Source organism: Rousettus aegyptiacus, unplaced genomic scaffold, assembly GCF_014176215.1.
Source record: "Rousettus aegyptiacus isolate mRouAeg1 unplaced genomic scaffold, mRouAeg1.p scaffold_m13_p_6, whole genome shotgun sequence".
In the NCBI taxonomy this organism is placed as follows: Eukaryota; Metazoa; Chordata; class Mammalia; order Chiroptera; family Pteropodidae; genus Rousettus; species Rousettus aegyptiacus.
This window is the reverse complement of record NW_023416309.1, coordinates 10,057,799-10,079,616: the sequence shown is the minus strand read 5'-3', so window position 1 is coordinate 10,079,616 and position 21,818 is coordinate 10,057,799. Positions and strand designations below refer to the sequence as shown.

Here is a 21,818-nt window from a genome sequence, read left to right as displayed (position 1 = left end):
TGCACCAATTTACATTCCTACTTACAGTGCACAAAGGTTCCCTTTTCTACACATCTTTGCCAACACTCGTTATCTCTTGTCTTTTTGATGACAGCTATGCTAACAGGTGTAAGGTGATACTGTGGTTTTGATATGCAGTTCCATGATGATTAGTGATGTTGAGCAACTTTTCATGTACCTGTCAGCTATCTGTATGTCTTCTTTTGGAAAAATGTTTACTCATTTCCTTTGCCTGTTTTTTAAATTGAAAATTTTTTGTATGAGTTGTTTATATATTTTAGATACCCCTTATTCAATATATTGTTTGCAAATATTTTCTCTGATTTGACAGGTTGCCTTTTTATTTTGTTGAAGGTTTCCTTTGCTGTGTATAAACTTTTCAGTTTGATGTAGTCCCACTTGTTTATTTTTGCTTTTGTTACCTTAGTTTTTGGTGTGAAATCCAAAAAATCACCACCAAGATTGATGTCAAAGACCTCACTGCCTATGTTTTCTTTTAGGAACTTTCTGGTTTCAGGTCTTACATACAAATCTTTAATCTATGTAGTTGATTTTGTGTATGGTATAAGATAGAGGCCCAGTTTCATTCTTTGGCATATGGCTGTCTAGCTTTCCCAACACTATTTTCCTTCTATTCATATGGTTACAAAGCACTGCAGTATTGTTGGAGGTACTTTTTCATGCTGTTCACCTTATTGCCCTGTGCTGTCTTGAAGAGCATCACTGAAACAGAACTATTTCTTTGGAGGCTGAGTTGAAACATCTGCAGTTGGTGCTCTCTGATCTGGCTTTGTCTTTGGTTTAGATGGTGTGTTGGGTAGGAGGCCTTCGGCCTATAAGTAACTGACAACTCTACTTAAACTGCCTTGAACAATGAGGACATTTATTCGCATATGTAAGAACCCACCTAGATGCAGAGGGGTGTTCAGGGTTGATTAATGCAGCAATTCAACAATGTCATCAGGACCTAGACATTTTCTTTTTCTGCTTTGTTGCTCATAGTGTTGGCTCCATTCTGTTAGACTGCTGCCAGTTACAGTGGGGGCCGGCAGAGCTGGGACAAAGGTGAGGCAAAGAGATGCTTAGGATGTGAAATCTAAGGAAGTGTTCACTCACGGTGGTACAAATGCAGAGTTAGTACTTTCATGACCATAAGAGTACCTCACTCCAGTCCCTGTCCTGGGCCCTTCTTCATGTTGGTGAGAGAGAGACTGCCCTCTTGCCTTGTTTCAGTTTTAACAGATTAAACTGCTCAAACAGATGGCCCCCAAATGTGATTGGCATAAACAATACATATTTATTCTTGACTTTTGGAGAAGTCTAAGGTAGGGTATTCATGGTCATTAGGAAGCTTTCCTCTGCATCTGGTGATTCAGGAACCCAGGCTCCTGCTATTTGTTGTCTTGGCCATCCTTAGGGCCTCATGGTCACCTGCATCTGTCTAGCAGAATGGAAAAAAGAGGTGGAGGAGAGGGACCCAGTTCTCCACAAAAGCCTGACCAGAAGTCCACCCTTGTCATTTCTGTTTCTATCATTGGCTGCAACTTAGTCACCCGGCACACCTGACTGCAAGGGAGGCTGGGAAATATAGGGTAGCTCTAGCCCAGGTGAAATTTCAGAGAATGGTTTTGGGTAACAACTACCAGTCTTTGCCACAGCAGGAAGAAGTAAATTGATGCTTCATTAAGACTCATTGAACAGAAGCCTCTCAAGCAAAAGAGGGGATTAATTGGGAAGCTGGGAGGTGTCGAACAACCAAAATGTAGGCATTGCTGGTAGCCTCTCTGACATTGGGATAGGAAAGTATTCCAGTGCAAATCAGCTCTCCCTCCTTCCTCCTTTCCCCTCTTTGAGGCTACTTCACTCTTTCTTTGCAGGCTGGCTCTTTTTGTTCTCCTTTCCCATGGCTATTATTATGCCAGGCTTCCCATTACTTCCCATTCCAAGCATCCAACAATATTAATTAGACTCTACGTCCTACTCGTCACTTCCCAGGGATGAGACGCTGACTGGTTCGGCCCAGGAGAGGGATCCCCTAGTCCTGTCAGTTCATGGAGCCTACTGCCCACTTAACGGGTTGAGGGGGGTGAAAATAGACAGGGCCGCTGGTGTTCCCATGGTGGCTGCCCCTCATGTTGCTAAGACTTCTACCTTCTCTCCTTGTCACCCCCAGACTATGCTATGTTGCCACTTAAAAAACTATATTTTTAAAAACTTTTATTTAGAATATAGCTTTATTGAGATATAATTCACATATCAAAATATTCATTCTTTTAAAGTATACAATTTAGTGGGCTTCAGTATAATTGCAGAGTTGTATAATCATCACCACCACCTAATTTTTGAACATTTTTATCATGCCTGATAGTAACTGTGTTAGTTAGCAGTCACTCTACATTTCCTGGTGGGTCCTGTTCTACCCTGTTCTGTTAGACCATTCCTGGAAGCTATGTTATTTTTCCGAAGCCACAAAGTGGAGCTCATCCAGAAAAGAGCATCAGGATGGTGGCCGGCCTTCAGATGATAGTTCATGAGGCCTGTTTGAAAGGTCTGGACATATTTAGGTGGAAATGAGCAGAGAAGGACTGTTGGTTAAGGGCTATTGAAAGGGGTCAGATTTGTCCTTTCGTGTGGAAAATATGATGAAATGGTTTGGTTGGACAGGAGATGGTTTTAGAACTTAGAGCTAATGGAAGAAGGCAGGGCGTGCCTTAGTGCATGGTAAGCTTCCTGTCATTGGTGGCATAGAAGAAGAATTTAGCTGCTTACTTTGTGGGATTACAGTGGAGGCTCTTTGGGACTTTTGTGAAGTATAGGCTTGGGGGATTTTTTAGGCTATCTTTTGACCCCTAAAGCCTGTATGTTGTGGCTTCTGGTTTTACCGGGACTTCCTGTGCATGCAGCTGGGATTGCTCCCAGCTCAGATCCGTCAGGCCTCACTGATCCCAAGGGCTAAATTTGGAACTTAATAACAACACTTTGGATTTATGTAGCCTGTTTCCTTGGAGGCACTTCATCTGTTATCTCATTAATTCTCATAACATCCCTGGGCGGAAGGTGAGGGAGGATAAGGGAGAAGGAATCTCTCTCTCTCTCTGGCTTGTTCACATCCTGAAGGTGACAGGAGGTGGCTGGATTAGGAGCAAGCCAGGGGCTGGGGGAGTGGTCTAGATCACATTCCTTCAGGCTTGCTGGCTCCCCCACTTCTCCCCACAAAGTACAGGTTGCCCATCTGGAAGCTCACATCTTGAGCACAATACTATATGTTGGTGATCTGATTTCATAAAAAGTTTAAGACACATCTGTGCATAAGGCTCCAGGTCCATTCTCTGGAGTGGGAGTGGGTGGGCATGGAGGTGAGAAAATGAAGTCTGAGCCCCAATGCATCCACCACTAAGTGGCTTGCAGAGGGGAAGACTTGCAGAAGGGTGGGTACCAAAAATAGCAGGAGGACTTCCTTTGGGTGAGGGGACTTGAACTAAGTTTGGAAAGAGTCCTGGAGAGAACCCTGAATTTGGACTTGCAATTTGGAGCTTGGAGTTTACATCTGATTTTCCTACCTACTAGGCGTGTAATGTGGGTAAGGTCCTTGCCCGCCTGGCTCACTTTTCCTAGAGGAGGGCTCTCATAGGGGGCTCTTTAGGATTCGAAGCCTATGAGCTGAGTGCTGTTGCACAGATGGCTTGAGAACCTGGGCATGTAGAGAAAGGACTGTGGACTAGCTCAGGGAAGAGGCTGCTGGAATCGCTGTGAAGGATGAACCTGGGTGGAGGGAGTATCCCAAATGGAGGGACTCTGCTTGGGCAAAGGCACATTGGTTTTTGCGTTCTTGTCTACTCCAGCCTATGTTGTTTGTCACTCCTTCCTCTACTCAGACTCTCATGGGCACCTGGCTTCTCCCCTTCCAAGCTCTTTCCCTTCAAGCTTTGGCATTTGTATTTCAGGCTGACTATTGGTGAATGCCCCCGCTTGTAGTGGGGACACTCTTGGTTGGATTCTGACTGCTGCTAGTCTTCCCTGGCACCAGTCAAGGGGGCAGGGCACAGAAACCTAGGGCCACAGACTACAGAATGCTGCACCCAGTGCACCAAGATGATTTGAAAATCATCTTGTTCTACACTCTCATTTTCCCTTTTGCAGATGAGGGAATTGGGGCTCAGAGTTGCAAGCATGAGGAGGAATTTCCCAGGAAGAGAGAAGAGCAGATTCCAAGACCTGGAGGGGGTAAGGCTGGATTGTGTAGGCCCTACACTGTAAGGGCTGTAGCAGGTATTTCCAGGTCAGACTTTACTTGGAGGGCAGGGGAAGGCACTGAAGGATTTTAAGCGGAGGAATGGTGCCATTAGGTTTGAGTTTTATAAGTGGCACTGGCCAGGAACGGACTATTCCCTGCTTTCCCTGTTCTCTGCTGACCTTTCTCACCCATGGATGGCAACTTCGTACTCCATTTGCTGGGGCTGAAACCCTGTAAACAGTCTCAGTTCTTTCTCTCACCTCCATGTCCACTCCATCCACAGATCTTTCGGATCTTATTTCAAAATATATCGAGAACTGACTGCTTCTTTCCACCTTTATGACTTATCTGGTCCAAGTCCCCAAATCTCACCTTGTTACTGCTGAGGTTGGAGTACACTGAAAATCAGTCAGATGAGGTCACGCCTCTGTTCAGAACTCTTCAGGGGCTGCAAATCTCAATGAGATGCTGAAAGGCTCTCCATGTTCTGCACGGCCAGAGACCTGGTCTCCCATGCCCCTCGAGGCTGCTAGCTCTTCTCCTCCAGCTTGTCAGCCCAGGGCCTTTGCATTTGTCATTGTTTCTGCCTGGCCCACTCTTCCCGCAGCTAGTCTGTGGGGTATGCTCTTCCCTCCTTTTGGTCTTTGCTCAGGTATTCTCAGAGACATCTCATTATCTTATCAAAGGTTGCAACCTTCCTCAAATTTCCTTCCTGGCTTTAATTTTTTTCTCCTCAGCATTCACTTTTAACATTTTCTTGTTTGTTAATTGTCTCCTCACTGAAAGAGAAACTTCATGAAGGCAGGATTTTTTTTCTTCATATGTGTCTAATTTGTTCATTGCTATATCCCTTGCACCTAGAACAGTGCATGATACCCAGCAGGATAAATACTTGCTGAATGACTGACCAACCAAATGGTGTCTGTGGGGAGCACAGTGGGCTGGGGAGCATAGAGACCAGCTGGGAGGCTGTGGCAAATCTCAGATAGGAGGTGATGGGTGTATAAAATGCCAGAGTTTAGAAGCTCTTCCCTTGATGTGATGCATGAATTGTCAGTTGAGAAGAGCTTTTAGGTTTAGTTTGTCCAGTCTCCTCTTTGACAATGTGGGAAACAGGTCCTCAAAAGGAATTCCCCACTAATTTAAGGAGAAGTCAGCTCTCCTGTCCCCCAGATGGTGTCCTTTTACTAAAGAACTCTGCTGTCTGTGGGGAGGGGGAAACACCTCAGAGTTGTGTGGCAGTAACTGAGAGTGGCTATTAGTATACTAATTAGCAGATTTAGGGCCTGTTGTGGTGACTAAGGAAACAGGAAGTGCTTTTCTGACTTGGAGTTTCCAACTTTGGGGTTGGTGAATAGGGAGGCATAAGATGGCCCCTGCCCCGGGTACTGCTAGTTAGGTTGGAAGCTGGGGTCCCTGCTTCGCAATTTGTGGAAAGAGATCTTGGAGGATTTCCCGGTTACCTCTTCAGGCATCCATTCTATCTCTGCCACTTTTCCCACTTATGTTTTTTTGGGGAGGGGTGGATCTTGACTTGGCATGAGCTAATAAATGTGTGGCATCCACTGCCACTGTAGTGATAATTTGGCAATGGGCAGTGACCTAGACCTAAGCCATCAGTGCATGGAATTGCCCCTGGTCAGTGACTGATTGAGGTTGGGCCAATCAGAGTTGGCAGGAAGGCTTCTGTCTGATGGCTGGGAAGAAATCGTTCCTGCTCCAGGTGGTATGATGTGCAGATATGAGGCTTGGAACTGCCACAGGCATTTTTGTTACCATGAGAGAAGCCAGCCTGAAGACAAAGTTGAGATTTGGAGCAGGACAGAGGTGGGAGAATGGCACAGAAACAGCCTTACTCAAACCCACCTGAAGAACCTATTATCCTGGACTTTAGTCACAGGGGGTAATAAATGTCTGTGGTTTAAGGTAGTTTGAGTTGGCATTTCTGTCCTGGTTATTGAAGAAAGCCTAATTGATATTTGGATGGATAAGCAGTGATGAAGAGACATGAATGGGAACGGCAAGAGCCTGGAAGTGTGCTCCATAGCCCTGCCTGAGTCCTTGCTTTTCTTTTGTTCTACTAGGCCTGGAGGGTTAGGAGATGTCAAGGAGATGCTCTGAAGCTGTTTCTTCTGGAGAGTTGGCTGGCTTGGGCTGTCCTCATGGTTTTTAGCACTATTGAGAATATGGGGAGAAATCTATCTTTTTATAGAGTCAGGTCTTTTGATCCCCCTACCCCTAAGGACACTCACCCTCTTGGGAGGGTGTTCAGAATGGAAGGCACTGGTCCCACCTGTGCTGGTGGTCTATGAACACATCCATGTGGGCTCCTGTGAGTGCTTGCTGGATCACAGGCATCTTCATGCCAGACTCCCACACAGGGCCTTTTCTTTGCCCCTGGGCAGGCTGGTGCCCAGGGGCTCCTTCCTAGAATTCTGTAAAATGCATAAAAAAATGTGAACTTACAAAGGAAACCAATTCTGTTCAAGTATATTTAGCAAAATATTCAAATATTCTGACACAGTACCATATATGCTTCTTTTTAATGTGATAATGGTATCTCATGGCAGGTCTAATAACTACTATAATTCCAAGTACTGATGGAGCATGGAAGACATTTTAAGATATTTGTAACAGCTGTGATGTTATATGAAAATATCTCTGATTTCTGATGGTGACAGAGTCACTGGGTCTGATCGGACTGCTGGGATTTGTTTATATTCATAGTTGAAAAAAGTTAGAAGTTAATGAAATAAAGATGTAATTTTTTTTTCCATCCAAGTTCATGGCCTCCTTGCATTCTATCCATGGACTCCATGGATAATGTCTGTGGCCCTGAGTTAAGAATCCCTGAGTGACCGGTAGTTATATAAAAAAAAGCAAACACACACACACACACACACCCATGTGGATGTATATACCTACACACCTTCCAGGATCCTCATACCTGCACACAGGGCTTGCAGAGGATACCTCCTACCTCCCCAGGGAAATCTTTTGTGTATGAACACACACATGTACAGCTAGAAGCACAGCCAGAGAGCCGCTACATATATATGCATATGCATACATATCTAGCACATGGGACCATGTGTACACATTCCCCCACAGAAATACACACTCATGCTCACACACAAAAGCACACAGATACATATCTTGCTCTTTACTCAGAGCCTTCTGTATAAACATGTACACAACCCTAAGCTCCAGGGTAGGCGAGCAGAGTCCTGGGGCCTGGCATGACTACTGGATGGCAGTTGTGCATGGGCAGAGGAGGTCAAGCTTATGCCATCTGGGCACTGCCGCCCATTTCCCCAGGCACCAAGGAGGCCTAGTCCATGAGGACGAGAATTCTGTCCAATCCACTTTCCCAAGGCACAAGCCAAGGAGCCAGAAAGCCTCCAGAGTCTACCTTCTTTCTTTAATGAAGTCCTAATCCTGCCCCCTGATGAGTGATGGGGATTTGGTTGATGTATCTGTGCCACAAGGGAGCCTTCAGCCTGGGCTCTCTGAACCGGTGGGGGCAGTGGGGCAGTGGGCCCAGTACAGTGCAGGGGTGTCCTCAAAGGAAAGCATTCTTCATTGGTAATGAACATTATGTCTGCAGAAACTAATGGCCCAACCTCCTATTCAGTTTATGTAAAATAAAACAGGCCATATGTTGCTGCTTTCAGAGTTTGGGTGTTTAAATTAAATGTTGTTTAATGAATATTCAAACCCATTTGCTCCAAAGTTGTGCTCAATGTGGTGGCGGCTTTCATCCCCCCTCCTTCCTCGCAGCCCACTCCCTGCTCCAGTACCCAGGGTATTAAGCCATTAGAACGGGGTGTGAACATCCAGGCATCTGTCTTTCAACGGAAAGTTGGATATTAAAATGCCAGAGCAGATGACAGTATAAATAAAGACATACAGTGAGAGGCTCGTCTGGTTATTTTTTTGTTTGGTAATTAAGACTGAGAGGGTTCTGACTTAAGTTCTGTCTTGCTGAGAAACAGAAGTGGGGGCCAGAGAGCTCTCCACCTCTTTCATTTTTCCTTTGCCCATCAGTCTAGAGAGGAGCTTCCACATTGGTCTCCGAGTAACTGTTTTATTGACCAGTGTCAACTTGATGGCATAGAAATATGAAATGGTTTTACTTTCCTCTAATTGCTATTTTCTGCTGAACTCTGTCAAGTTACCTTTAACATCAGCTTGAGTGGAGTCCATAGCTTCCTGTTTATTTAAAGTCCAGGCTGGTTCAAAACTGTTGGCTCATTTCTGAATTGAAACTCTCAGACCCTTTGCACATTACAGGCCAAACCTGTACTCAGATGTTGGAAGTGGGGAGGGGGAAGTGTTTGTTCTCTCACTCCTCCTATTCCAGAGTCTTGTGTCTCACTCCTTTCGCTTCAGGGGCAGGGATGGTGGGCTGGGTAGGCAGGACTTTCTAGAGAAATGGTTGGGAGGGTGGTGGGAGGCATTTGCACTTTAGCTTGCCGCCATGGCTGACCCGATGATCTGTGTAGATGGTGGGGCTAGTGTCCTTGGGGCAGAGTCCAGCACCATCATGTATCACTGAGGATGCCCTCAGAGCCAGTACTTCTCCCCTCAGCCCCATGGCTGGTGCATGCTTCATTTCCTTTCTGGGTGGTGCACTGCTTCTTGGGCTGTCCCTGGGCTCTGGCTTATCCTCTTTCCTCTGCACTTCCATGTGAAAGCACAGGAGGAGCTGAGGTCCTCCTCTGCCTCCTGTGGGCCATGGATCAAGGATGTGGAAAGCCCCCAAACCTTCTTAGGCACTCTATCCCCTGGCTCCCCTCATACTGCTGGTGTGTAGGCTCCTCCAACAGCATTCTGTGTTCAGATATCTCCAGGGGAAAATGGGCATCATGTTCCATGATTAGGTATACCCTCAAGGTCCAGGGAACATAAGTCAGCCTCACTTGCACACTCCCTCCCTAGGTTTTGTTCCTCTCATGGCAGTATGAGGTTGGGGCTGCAGATTCTGCAGCTTAGCAAGCACCCATCTGGGGATGGAAATGTCAGTCTCCTCATCTTGCTGGCACCTACCATTTCTATGATTCTTTAGAGCCCCTCTCATCAAAACCCATGCTTTCTACAAGACTAGTTCTTTCAGTGGCTCTCTTCTTTTTATCCCCTCCCCAGTATTACACACACACACTCCCAGTCAGCTACCTCAAGTCTAGACCCTATGCCCTGACCCTGACTTTCCTCTGTGCTCAGCTCTTGGTCTGAAATCTGAATCTACTTTATCTGTGACTTCTCTTTACTTTCTTGGTCCCTGAGTTGTTTTAGAATATGGCTACCAGATTCCATTTGGCCCCTTGAAATAGGATCCTAGCTGGACACACCTCTGTTGATATTGACATTTCGCACATGGCAGTACATACCCCCAGTGAAAACGACCCACTCATGGACCCCAAGGGATCCCTATTAGTCCCTGCTTGGTCCAGCTTCTGGCCTCCAACCAACTGTCCAGGAGGATTGGGACCTTCTAAGTGAGGCCAGCATGAAGACTTGCTGGCCGTGTGTGTGTGTGTGTGTGTGTGTGTGTGTGTGTGTGTGTGTGTGTGTGTGTAGAGAGAGAGAGGTTGTCAGGAAACCAGTGTCCCAGTTGAGAATGTGTTCCCTGGTGTGTGTGTGTGTGTGTGTGTGTGTGTGTGTGTGTGTGGAGAGAGGTTGTCAGGAAACCAGAGTCCCAGTTGAGAATGTGTTCCCAAGGCTCACAGGAAGGTGCCCAATGGCCCTGGCTCTCAGTCATCTATATGTGCGTTATCTACAGGGGGAATGTTGCATCCTGCCTGAGTAGAGGTCCTAATCCTAAATCTATGTCCTGGCCTCTGACTCTCCTAGGCAACAGGTATGGACTCACAGAATGTGTGGGCTCACAGAATGCCTTTTCATGATTACTAAAGCCAAACAATTCTGGAACTGAATGTGCTGTAAGGAACCCATTCATTTTTTTCATCATTCTTCAAATCTGTGCCAGATATTGCACTGGGAATTGGGGGATAGCAGGATGAATAAGATACAGTTCCTCTTCTCAAGGGTTTCATGGTCTAGTGTAGGCTGGGAGCAGGTTCTGTGATGTGTGTTTTTAATGGCACTGGGCATCATAGCCAGGCACCTCTATAGGATGAAGAGGGCTGAGCTCTCCTTCTAAATATTTCATTTCATTCTCACAACAGACTGATGAGATAAGTACTATTCCAGAGGAGGAAACATGCTCAGGGAGGGTAAGCAAAGTGTCCAAGATCACACAGCATAGAGTGACAGGGATGGGCTTTGAATGTGGACAGCCAAACTCTAGAGATCCCACTCTTAATTCCTGGCAACTTCCAATCTACTTGTGGAGGAAAGCTGATCTACAGAAACAATTAATGTGCATCAGACTATGGGTATAGTTCTAGGCCATATTGTGTGACACAGACAGAGTTGGGGGGAGCCCCCAGGAGGGGAAGGCCCTGGATTTGAGAGTGGTTCTAGAGTTTGTAGAAGTGATCTTCTGTTCCACTGGGAAGACACTCTTGGCCTGGCTTTCAGAGATTCACAGAGACAGGTCCCCCTAACCCTGGACCTATTCTAAGGACCACTCAATACCCAGAGGCAAAAAGGTGGCAGCGTCAACTCTTGGGACCTCCTATAGTCCCAAAGGTGGAAAAGAGACAGTGCTCAAAATAGGACAACTGGTTTACCTGAATCCACTCAGCATTCCCTCCTGGTGTCTCCTGTGAAACAGAATTAGATTGTCCTAGTGAGGAACGGAAAGACAATGAGGAGTCAGATGCTTTATCTGTAACTGGGATAGTTGTTCTGTCTCCCCTTGTATTCCATATTATTTGATGAGCATGTGAGACAATATTTGTGAAAATGTTGAGAAAAATCAACTTTAAAAATGTAAAATATTACTCATACTTCTACCTGAATTTTTTCCATTTCAGTGGGCTTCCCCCATCATTAATGTTTTTTTTTTTTAAAAAAAACCAACCAACCAAACAGCTTGCCTTCCCATCACAATACATTTATTTAGTACTTGTTGCCAGTTACTTATAATGGAAGACAACTTATAATGGACAAGCTCTTATAATATTTTTAATTAGATGCATTATTTTGCTGAAAACTTTCTAAACCATACCTCATATACTATCACAATAGGAGATGAATAATTTGAGCAATAGAGAGGTTATTTGCCTCAGATCACAGAGGTAGTAGTAGCAGAGCCAGCACTTGAACCCAAGGTTCTTGATTCCAGATGACTTGCTTAGTTAATGATTAGAGGCTTTGAAGAGTTATGATTTTATTTGGTGGAGGAGACTTTTTCAGTTCCAAGAGACCAAAACAATTATTTTCATCATGTCCTGGTTGCACTGAAGCTTCCTCAGTAGAGCACAGTAACTCTAGGAATATTTTACAAGTACCTCCTCTTATCTCTAGAGATAGCTAGCCATGACACCCAGAGTTCTGTGGCAGCCTAATCTGCATACGGTCTCAAAATTCTGGGAAGTTCTTGCATATGGGGCTTGGACCCCTAGAAAAGATGGATAGAAGAGTCAGATTCCTTAACTAGGGCCACGAAGACTCTGAAAGGTGTCTTCCTGCTTCTTGGTGGATGCTTCTTTGCATCATTATTATAGGTAAGAACCATTGGGTTGCATGAAACATAATCCATGTGTTCCAGCTCATGAACTGAGGTTTAGGCACAGGGCATGATTGCTGGAGCAGTATAGGATTCTTTAGATGGAATGTGATGCCAGCCAACTCATGGGAACTGAATCTGGGAGCCCACCAGAGAATGAGGTAGCTTCTCTCTGTTTCCAGTCTCCCATCTCTCTTGGGCTGTGTGACCTTTGTTATTTGTTTCTCAGCCTCTGTTCTGTTTTCCTTTCTGCAGGCAGCATTCCTCTGCTTACTCACGGTTTATCTGATCTGCACACCACCCTCCTCCAGCTTGTTTGGACATTTGCTATAGGGCCAACTATGGCCATGACTCCACACAACCCCTAATTCCCATTATTATCTAACTTGGTTTGATTATTTTTTTTTAACTTGGTTCAATTTTTGAGAGAAAAATCTTATTAGTCACTAGTGAGTCAATGAACTTAATGTCCTCAGGTCAAGTATCCATCTCTGGCCCAGTCAGAGGAGAACATGTGGTACAACAATGGCTTCTTAGGGCCACCGGTTCAGCTGAGGCTGTGGAGAGGGCGAGTACGCCTAAATACATCTGCCATAGAACAAGGGCAAGCTGAAACCATTTGTCTCACTCCCAACCACAGGCAGAAAGGCAGAACCAGGCTCAGCTTCTTGTGTTCTTATTTTTTTTTTTGAGTAGGCAGCTTCCTAGTGAATGCTCTGAAGGAGATTGTGTCCTTGAGGAGTCCTGCAAGACCACAGTTCACTGCAGAGTTTCTACGCGACTTCAAGTCATTTGAACCCATGAGGGAGGGAGGGCACTGTGGGAGACATGTATCCCCTTTCATCAAGAATCTAATAATACCATTTCCCGAGCATCTCCCATGTGCCAGGTACTGCATTCAACAGTTTATCCATGGAATCATATCTAATTTTCATAATCAGCCAAGAAAGATGGGCTTGATTACAATCATCACACAAATAAGGAAATATTTATTTGTATTTATTGAGTAACCCATTTTACAGATAAGGAAATTGAAATCAAGAGAGGATAAGTTCCTTTTAGAAGGGCACAAAACTAATAAGTGGGACAATCAGAAATTGAACCCAAGCTTAGTGGCCTCTTATGTGATTCAGGAATTCTGGGTAAAGACAGATTTTGCTAGCCAAGGCGCACCTGGCAAATAATGTTCTTACAGCTTTTGCTTCAGCTGGTTATTTCAATTTCTGAAGGACTGGCAGGGAGCAGAGTTCCTGGGCGTGCCGCTCCCAACTTCCTGCTTTATTTTCAGGGCTTTATTTTCTTTCCTGGAGCTATTCCTGCTCCATCCTATGTGATGTTCCCTACTGCAGGGTCACAAAGACTTGTGGGATCTTTGTAGGCCACATTTTTATACCATGTACTATGATCTGAATGTTTGTGTTAGGTCATAATTCATATGTTGAAATAATTATGCCCAAGGTAATAGTATTTGGAGGTGTGGGGCCTTTGGGAGATGTTTAGGTCATGTGGGTAGAGACCTCATGAATGAGATTAGTGTTTTATAAAAGAGACCACAGAGTACTCTCACTCTTTCCACCATGAGAAGACACAGTGAAAAGTCTGTGACCTGGAAGAGGACCCTCATTCACCATGTTGGTGCCATGATCTTAGACTTTAGCTTCCAGAACTGTAAGAAATAAATTTATGTTATTTATAAGCTGCACAGTCTGTGGTATTTTGTGATAGTAGCTTGAATAGACCAGGACACTGTATTTGTGTCTGGGGCTCTGCTGGCCCAGCTGGCTAAGCAGGGCCATGTTTGTCGGTGGCTGCCCCTGCCAACCAGTTCCCCAGTGCTGTAGACCTCCTCTGTGTTGGGGTCATGTCTTTACTAAAAAAATGAGCTGTGTGTATGTGTGTGAGAAAGAGACAGAGAGGGTTAGACATCAAAGGAAGCCTTAGCATCAGGGCTTTTAATGGTCAAAGTGACAAGTTGACCATTAATTGGCTATCATGCAGCCCACTGGGTGTTGCCATATCCGTATAGGCCTCCTGCTTCCTTGAAGGTCAGCTGTGTTAGGGCCATGTGGCAGCCAACTCTCAGAGCTCAGCCAGAATCTGGAGGGGCTGGAGAGCAAGGGGCGGCCTTCTTTCTGGCTCTGGGAATCCAGAAGACTTAAACCCAGCAGGGACCAATTGGCTCGGCCAGCTTTCTGGTACAGGGTGAGGACCTTCTCCCTCTGCCTGATTACCTTCATCACTGCATAGAGAAGGAGCTTCTGGCTGGGCATTTTTAACTCTTAGGCTGTTACAACTAACAATTTATTTTATAATGAACTCAGAGGCCACCAGTGAGAGCATTGTTGAATGAACAGTCCTACTTCAGACGAATTGGGAGAATTAAAGAGGACCTTGGGGTTCTTGTTGGCCCAGGACTTCTATTTAGCTGAGGAGGGGTGACATGGCAATGTCAGAGCACTGACCTGGCAGAAACACATGCTTTGACACCATGGAAAGAGCATAAATGTAGGAGTCAGGGCGCTTGGTGCCAAGTTCTAAGGCGATAGTAGCTAATAATATCGTAGCACTTATTATGGGCTGGGTACTCTTTCTAAGTATCTTACATGTTTTAATTCATTTAATGTTCACAACAACCCTTTGAAATAGATACATCATTGCCTCTATTTTATAGTTGATGAAATTGAGGGACAGAGAGGGTAAATGACTTCTCCAAGGTCATGTGGCCTATTTGTGGATGTGAAGACAGTTATGCCTGGTGTCAACCTGCTGCATGACTTGGGGCAGGCCCCTGGGCGTCGTCTCTGGTCTGGCAGCGCCCCTCCCATTGTCTTGTTTTGACACTGCAATCTGGCCCAAGGGTATGAGATGGTAAGGGGTGGAGCTTCTTTTCTGAGGGACAAAGGAGCTGCCCAGATGATGTCATCATTAAGCCACAGAGCCAGTCTTTCCTGGTTGATCACACTACTCATTAATCCCTATGTATAATACAGTTTGAGACCAGGCTCCAGACCCCATAGTCACTGCCATGTTTTCATGTGCCTGATAAATGATTCTATTACAAGAGGCTTGAAAGGCATCTGTGAAAAGTCGTTGTGAGCAAGATTTTTTCAGACCTTTTTACACATTCCCATCCATTCTGAGTCTTCCCTGGAACCAAGAAATGAGAATGCTTGCAGCATTGGAAGCTATGCTCTGAAAGTCATTCGTTTGGAGTTAGAGGAGGCATGTACGGTCTTCTCCCAGGAAATCAGAGAAAGGGAGGGCCTTGGAGAGTGGCTTAATCCATCATTTTCACTGTACTTGGGAGGCTTGGGTCCAAACAGAAGGGACTGGCTCAACATGGACTAGCATTAGTCCCAGCTCTGGGATTCTTCAGGCCACGCCTGGTCTTTCTCCCTGCCCAGCTAACATATGTGGAAGACTGTTACAGCACTTTGCATGCATTATCTCCATTTAATCTCCATACCAACCCATGGAGGTGGGTGCTATTAAACCCATTTACAGATGAGGAAACTGAGGCCAAAGTGACAGAACTGGAATTTGGCCCCAAATGCTTCCTTATTATTATTTGTTTCCTTTTAATATTAAGATCTCTTTGTATTTTCCAGAGCACTTTTCTTTTATGCACAGGCTGTCCTGTGGCCATAATTCCTGAACCAAGAATCAAGATGGCCAATCCAACTTCAGACAGTCAAGGTTCAAATCCAAGCTCTACCATTTACTAACTGTGGCCTTGAGAAAATTGTGCAATTGTTGAAGTCTCTGTTTCTATTTTGTAAATTGGGGGTAATAATGTCTAAATCATAGGGCACTTTTTAGGATAAAACGAGACAATCCTTGGAAGGCATTTAGGATACCAAGTATGTAAATGGTAGCCACTAAGTTATTATTATTGATAAGGAGGACCAATATTTGAGTCTTGTTCTGAAAGTCTGGAATTATGTTCGTTGTAACCATGTACTAAAACTTCTGGGTAATTTCTAAAGAAGGAATGGCTATTATGATTTCATTTATTAAGATCTGTGGTAGGCTGAATAATGGGACCCCCAAATGCTCATGCTTTAATTCCAAACTCTGTGACTATGTTATCTTACATGGTAAAAGAAACTTTGCAGAACTGGATAAATGAAGGATTTTGAGATGGGGAGATTACCCTAGATTATCTGTGCGGGCCCAATGTCATCACAAGGGTCCGTATAAGAAGGAAGCAGGAGGAAGAATGTTAGTGAAGCTGATATGGTGGAAGCAAAGTTCAAAGAGAGAGATTTGAAGATGGTTTGCTGCTAGCTCTGAAGATGGAGAAAGGCTCCATGAGGCAAGGAATTGGAGCAGCCTCTAGAATCAGGAAACAAGATTCTCCTCTAGAGACTCTGCAAAATGTGCAGCTTCGCCAATCCATTTGGGACTTCTGACCTGCAGAATTACAAGGTAATAAATCTGTGTGGTTTTAAGGCACTAAGTTTGTGGTGATTTGTTACAGTAGCAGTTGAAAATCAATACAAGATCCTTATTTAATAATTCTATTCAAATTACACAGGCATTTATAATCACCTCCACCAAGCCATGCACTGTGCTAGGTATTTCTACTTAAATGCATTTCTGTTAATGGCATGATAAATGGGTGTGGAGAGTGTGGGCCTAGATGTAGAAGATTTGAACAGGAATCTCAGTTTTACCGCTCACTAGCAGTGTGATCTTGGGCCAAGTCAACTATCCTCTCTGAGCCTCAGTTTCCATATCTGTAGAGTTTAACACATGAAAAATACTTGACGCTGGCCTGGCGCTCAGTAGATCCTAATCCAGTGTTACTGTATACTTCTCTTAGATTTAGATGCACCATAATTCTCTTCCCTGTGAGAGCCCTCTTGTCTGGCAAATGAAGACTTTTGGGGATGTATTCAGTGCCTACTGTCTCTGGGGCTCTCCTAGGGGAAGGGGCAGCTGGCACAGCAGCCCCAAGGACAGAGCTAGGGCCAGGCAGTGAGGAAGAACTTTCTTTCTGCCAAGGCTTTCCAAAGGTTGAACTAGCTCCTTGCTAACTTCCTTGTTTGTGGGAGGACTCAGTTGTTATGACTGCTTCCCCAGGGCCTTGCCCCCAGAGACCTAGGAGGGACATTTGGCTCAAGCCTTACATTGCGAAGGGCTTCAGATGTGGACTTTTGATGCTGTCACCCCATGAGGTCACACATACAGTTATAGAACACACTGATTGGACTGAAAGGAAAAGATGTACATCTTGCAGTCTTGTACCTGTGTTTCAGTTCTGGCCTTTATCATCTTTGGTGCTCCATACTTCTCAGGAATACAGGCTTTATTTCATGACTAGCAGAATCACATTACATTGTGCCTTTTTTTAGGTTGGTGGATTAAAACAATATTTTGGTAAATGTACACATTAAAATTCCCTGCTGTTTTTTTTTTTTTTTCATTTCGGCTTTGGCAATTCTTCATTTTTCACTCTACTCAGAGCTTCAAGAAATGGAAGCAGACTGAGTTGATCTTAACCTCATGGAGGCTTTGCCTCTAGCCAGCATCTGAAAAAGAAGTAAAAAATATAAAAATATCTAAATCATTCACATGTGAATAGAAGCTTCTCCCTTTGCAACCCTGTTCCATTCATTCATGATCTCCTGTAATGCTTTCCACAGATCTCTGAGGGAGATATTCTTATTCTTTTGCTCCGTTGTTCAACCAGGATGAACAGGCAAGTAAACGGGCTGTGCAGGTGCTCCACCAACCCCATGGTTCTGTTTGTTTGCCGCCAGCATCCATTCTGATTGGTCAGGGCATGTGCTGCACTGATGGTTACTTGGTGGCATAGGTCCCCTGCTTATCCCTATTTAACAGATGAGAAAGCTTGTATAGGTGAAGGACATGTGGAAGCCACACAGCTGAACCCAGGACCCTGGCTCTGAGGACCCTGAGCTTTTCCTGCTGCCCAAGCTGCCTCCCTATATGACAGGTTAAATCATGCTGGCTTTGAAGACCCCATTATAATACCTGGCTTTTTTTTTTTTTTTTTTTTTTTACCTCGGAAGTGGCTGTAAAAATATTAAAACCAATTGCCATGATCTTTCAGACTGCTGCGTTTATGAGATGTAGCTTTCAAATGAATGGAAATAATCGGAAACTCCCTTCCCATTCCGTTCTGTGGGGGCATTTCAGATTTATACAATATTTCTGAGAGCTCTTATAATAGGGCATATGCACTTAGGGCATTAATGAAGTCGGCTCAGTGCTGGCTGCTCTCATTTCATGGAGCTAATTGTTAAGTGTTTTGCATACTTACAATTGAACTAAATTATTCCAAGCTAGCTGGTTTCAGGAAGTGTTAATTATATTTCAGTAAAGGAAAATCAAGGCTAAAAAATCATCCACTTAGAGCTTATCTATTTATGAACATCTCATTCTAGAGATCTTAAACATATATTTTAACGCCATGTGAATATTGAGATTAATATTTCTTCACCAAAGAAACCTTTATTCCTTCTATGAATAGGGTCCCCTATCCCATCCTTCCAGCTTTATTCAGCAGCCTAGTCTGGAAGTTGAAAGAAGCCTTCTTTTGTATTTCTGGCGCCTTGAATCTTTAAGTTAGATGCCAAGAACAGCATTAGCTCCATTCATCTTGAGACCAACTGGCCTTCTGTAAATGATATTAAGTAATTAATTTATGGGTCCTGCATAGGACATTCAGGACCAAGTACTCCCTCGCTTCTGGGGTTATTTTTTGAGGAAGCTGTTTGGACAGGAGTTTTCACCTGGGTCATAGGTTAGAGAGGCTGAGTGACCAAGTAGTACCACTTAGTTCTCAGTACAAGGGAGGGAGTGAGGGGATGGGAGAAGAGAAGTTCTGGGGGTGGGGTCTACAACACCTGCATTGTCCATTCACAAGACCCTTTCGACTCATTGGAGGTCTGGATGAATGCCTAACAAGAAGTTCTCCTAATTTCTTTTGCATCTTTTGCTCATTTTTTTCCTCTTTGTTTTTAACTTTCTGTTCCTTTACTCATGCATGCATTCATTCACTCATTCAGCGCACACACATGGAGCTATTGACTGCCCATCCCATGAGAGCACTGGACCAGGGGCTAGGCATGGAGAGCTGATGATTGCAGAATCACCACCCTTAAGAGCTCTCATGATACATAAATAGACCAGGGCATAAGGCTCACCCGGAAGGCTTGTTAAAGCACAAGGTGTTGGGCCTTACTCTAGAGTTTCCAATTCAGCATGTCTAGGGAAGGATGATAATTTGTATATTTAACAGGTTCCCAGGTGATGCTGATGCTCTGGTCCAGGGATTAACCTCTGAGAACCACTGCAGGAGGATCATGGGATTTAGGAGGTTGTATCCAAGACCATCTTGGTTTGGATCTAAATTTATATATACCACTATCACAGAGCTTCTGTGGTTGATGAGAAGGGCATTTTTTTTCCACAAATAAAATTTTCTCCATTAAAAAATTACTTTATCTCATAAATAATGAATAGAGAATAACCAATATGTATTGAGAAATGGATGTCGAGTGGTTAGTGGGATCATGAAATAGCTGTACAATTCCCCTGTGCACTAGCCTTCTAGAACGAGATTCAGATCCACACTTGTGCAAGATGACAAATTACTCCTTTGCAGAGACCTCCAGGAATGTATATGGGAAATTGGGTGGAATTCATATTTAAATAGCAGTGATAGAAATGTCATCCTATTGTTAAATCTATATATGTCCAAGTCTAGGCAAAGCTTATGTAGGTCTGGACTTGATATCTGGGCACTGTAGAAGGCATGGTTAACTTGGAGAGAGAAGGAAGGGATCAGGGAAGGCCCTTGGGGAGGTGTTGGGGTGACAATTCACCTGGGGATTGAAGGATGAATAGGAATTTTATAGCACTGCAGTAAGGGTGGGGTGGAGAACGTTTTGGGCAGAGGGAACAGTTTTTGCAAGGCACAGAGGTGAAGAAAAGTAAGGCTTGATCAAAGAGTATAGTGAAGGGGTACAGGCATTGTTTTACAACTGTGTGTGGGGGCAGAGGAAGAAGGAACGATGAGAGATGAAGCGGAATTACAAAATTTTAACTGTTAGGTAGAAAAGCTAAACTTTATTCTGAAATACAGAATAAAATGGTAGAGGATCACTTGGTATTTTATAATTGGGGGAGTGACTCATGACTGCTGATAGGTGGGAGTAGGATTAGAAAAGAAGTTTGGTAGGCTGAGAGACTAGTGGGAGGTAACATTACTTAAAATAAAACCTTCAGTTCTTCATCAGTAGTAGTCATGTTTCCAGGGCTTCTTTGCCACATGTAGGTAGTGACTACCATTGGATAGTGTATATAGATAGAATGTCATCATTGCAGAATGGTCTACTAGACAGTGCTAGTCTAGAAGGGAATGATGGTGTCTAGATGAGCATATTCTCTTGGGTTCAGGGACTCCTTACAGCAGGGAGAGAGGGGTGATGCAGAGGAGCACCAGAGTAGAGCCCTCTAAAAGTGCAGAACATGCTAGTTGCCCAAGGTCAAGGACAGTATGTGAGTGGAGTTGAAGCTGTGCTCAGAGACTGATAACAGACTGTGAAAACAATAAGAGCAGCTGGAGAAGCCATTGTCAGAAGTCAGAGGAAAGATGGCTCAAGCTGAGTCCTAGAAACCAAGAAGGATGGTTTCAGGAAGTGGTAGTCATTAGTGGGTCTAACAACAGCAGGGGAGGTCAGGAGACAACCTAGGCTAAATGTTTCCTTTCTCCTGGAAATATGAACTGGAGCATAGTGACTAGGTTCATTAACTGCAGGAGCTGAGTCGCAAGACCATTAGCTCAAGAGATGGAGCCTGAGACTGCCATGTTTGGGATACTAGGAAGGCTGTGTACAGAAATATGAGAAGCCTTTCTATGGAAAGAGAGGAATACACAGCAGGTGTGTAGAGAAAAGGAAGAGGCCTACACCCCTGAAAGTGACAGGAGCATAGAGAGTTCGGCTCTGATCACTGTCCAGTTCCCATGAGGCACTCACTCTGCTCTCCTTGTGACACCTAAGCATCTTCACAAGAATGCTGCCTCCACTTCTAACCAGGGGAGTTTCAGTGGGCTTCCCTTTCTTACAACCCAAGGATCTCTAAACACGTTGACTCCTCACTGCCCAGCCCAGGATGTGGCACATACCAGGTGCTCAGTCGAAGCTTGATGAATTATTGGATCAGTGTGAGATTTGAAAGATGGATAAGATTGAGACAAGCAGAGAGGAGAAGGCCATGGGTTGCCTCTTTATCCTAATAGATGTTCCCTCTTTCCCTCACCCCTTCGGCACCTGGAATATGGCACCTCCTCCCTTTCCTCATTCCAAAGGCTATACATGTGGCTGCCACTGTTTCTGATGTCTTTCTTTGCATTACTACACTCTCACATCAATTCAGGTGGTGGTTTAGAGCCAATTAAAATTTATAAGCCACAGGTACTGAGTGAAATCCCAAGGATTAATTTGCTTAGTGGAGTATTAATCTGTGTAATGTCATAGGCTCTCCTTTAGCAAACACCAGAAGATGGAGACAGGCAGGTACATCCCCTCCTGTGTTTTACTGTAAATGCTATAATTGGTCCCACTGGGTTAGAGGTGGCACGTGGCTCCACCTCCTCTGAGCACTGTGAAAGAACAGAGTCAGCTACTTGGCTCCCAAATGAGCGGCCCAGAACCCAGCCCTCCTCCTCTGTGGGGTCTGTTATCCCCTCCCTCAATGTCCTTCCAGCCAATACTCCTTGTGCTCTGTGCCCGCTTTCTGTACTGCCTCAGGGCAAGGCAAGAGAAGGAGCAGTAATGGGCTGATCCCACCAGCCCCTAGGACTTGCCACTTTCCAGGACTTAGTTATTAGAATCCTTCTCAATTAGAAGGTGAAGTGAATCAGATTTCAGGTTAATAATATGGCAATGCCCACCTGTCCAGCCAGCCACCTTG

General features: G+C 44.6%; 1 long non-coding RNA gene across 1 annotated transcript in view; it reads left to right on the top strand.

Moving 5' to 3' along the window:
• The first annotated feature begins 323 nt into the window (after nucleotides 1-323).
• The window catches only part of LOC107518075, a 31,945-nt gene continuing 10,450 nt past the window's right edge, over nucleotides 324-21,818 (top strand). Inside the window, exon 1 of the long non-coding RNA XR_001598728.2 lies at nucleotides 324-16,298. This is a non-coding gene — a long non-coding RNA (uncharacterized LOC107518075). The remainder of the gene's footprint in view (nucleotides 16,299-21,818) is intronic.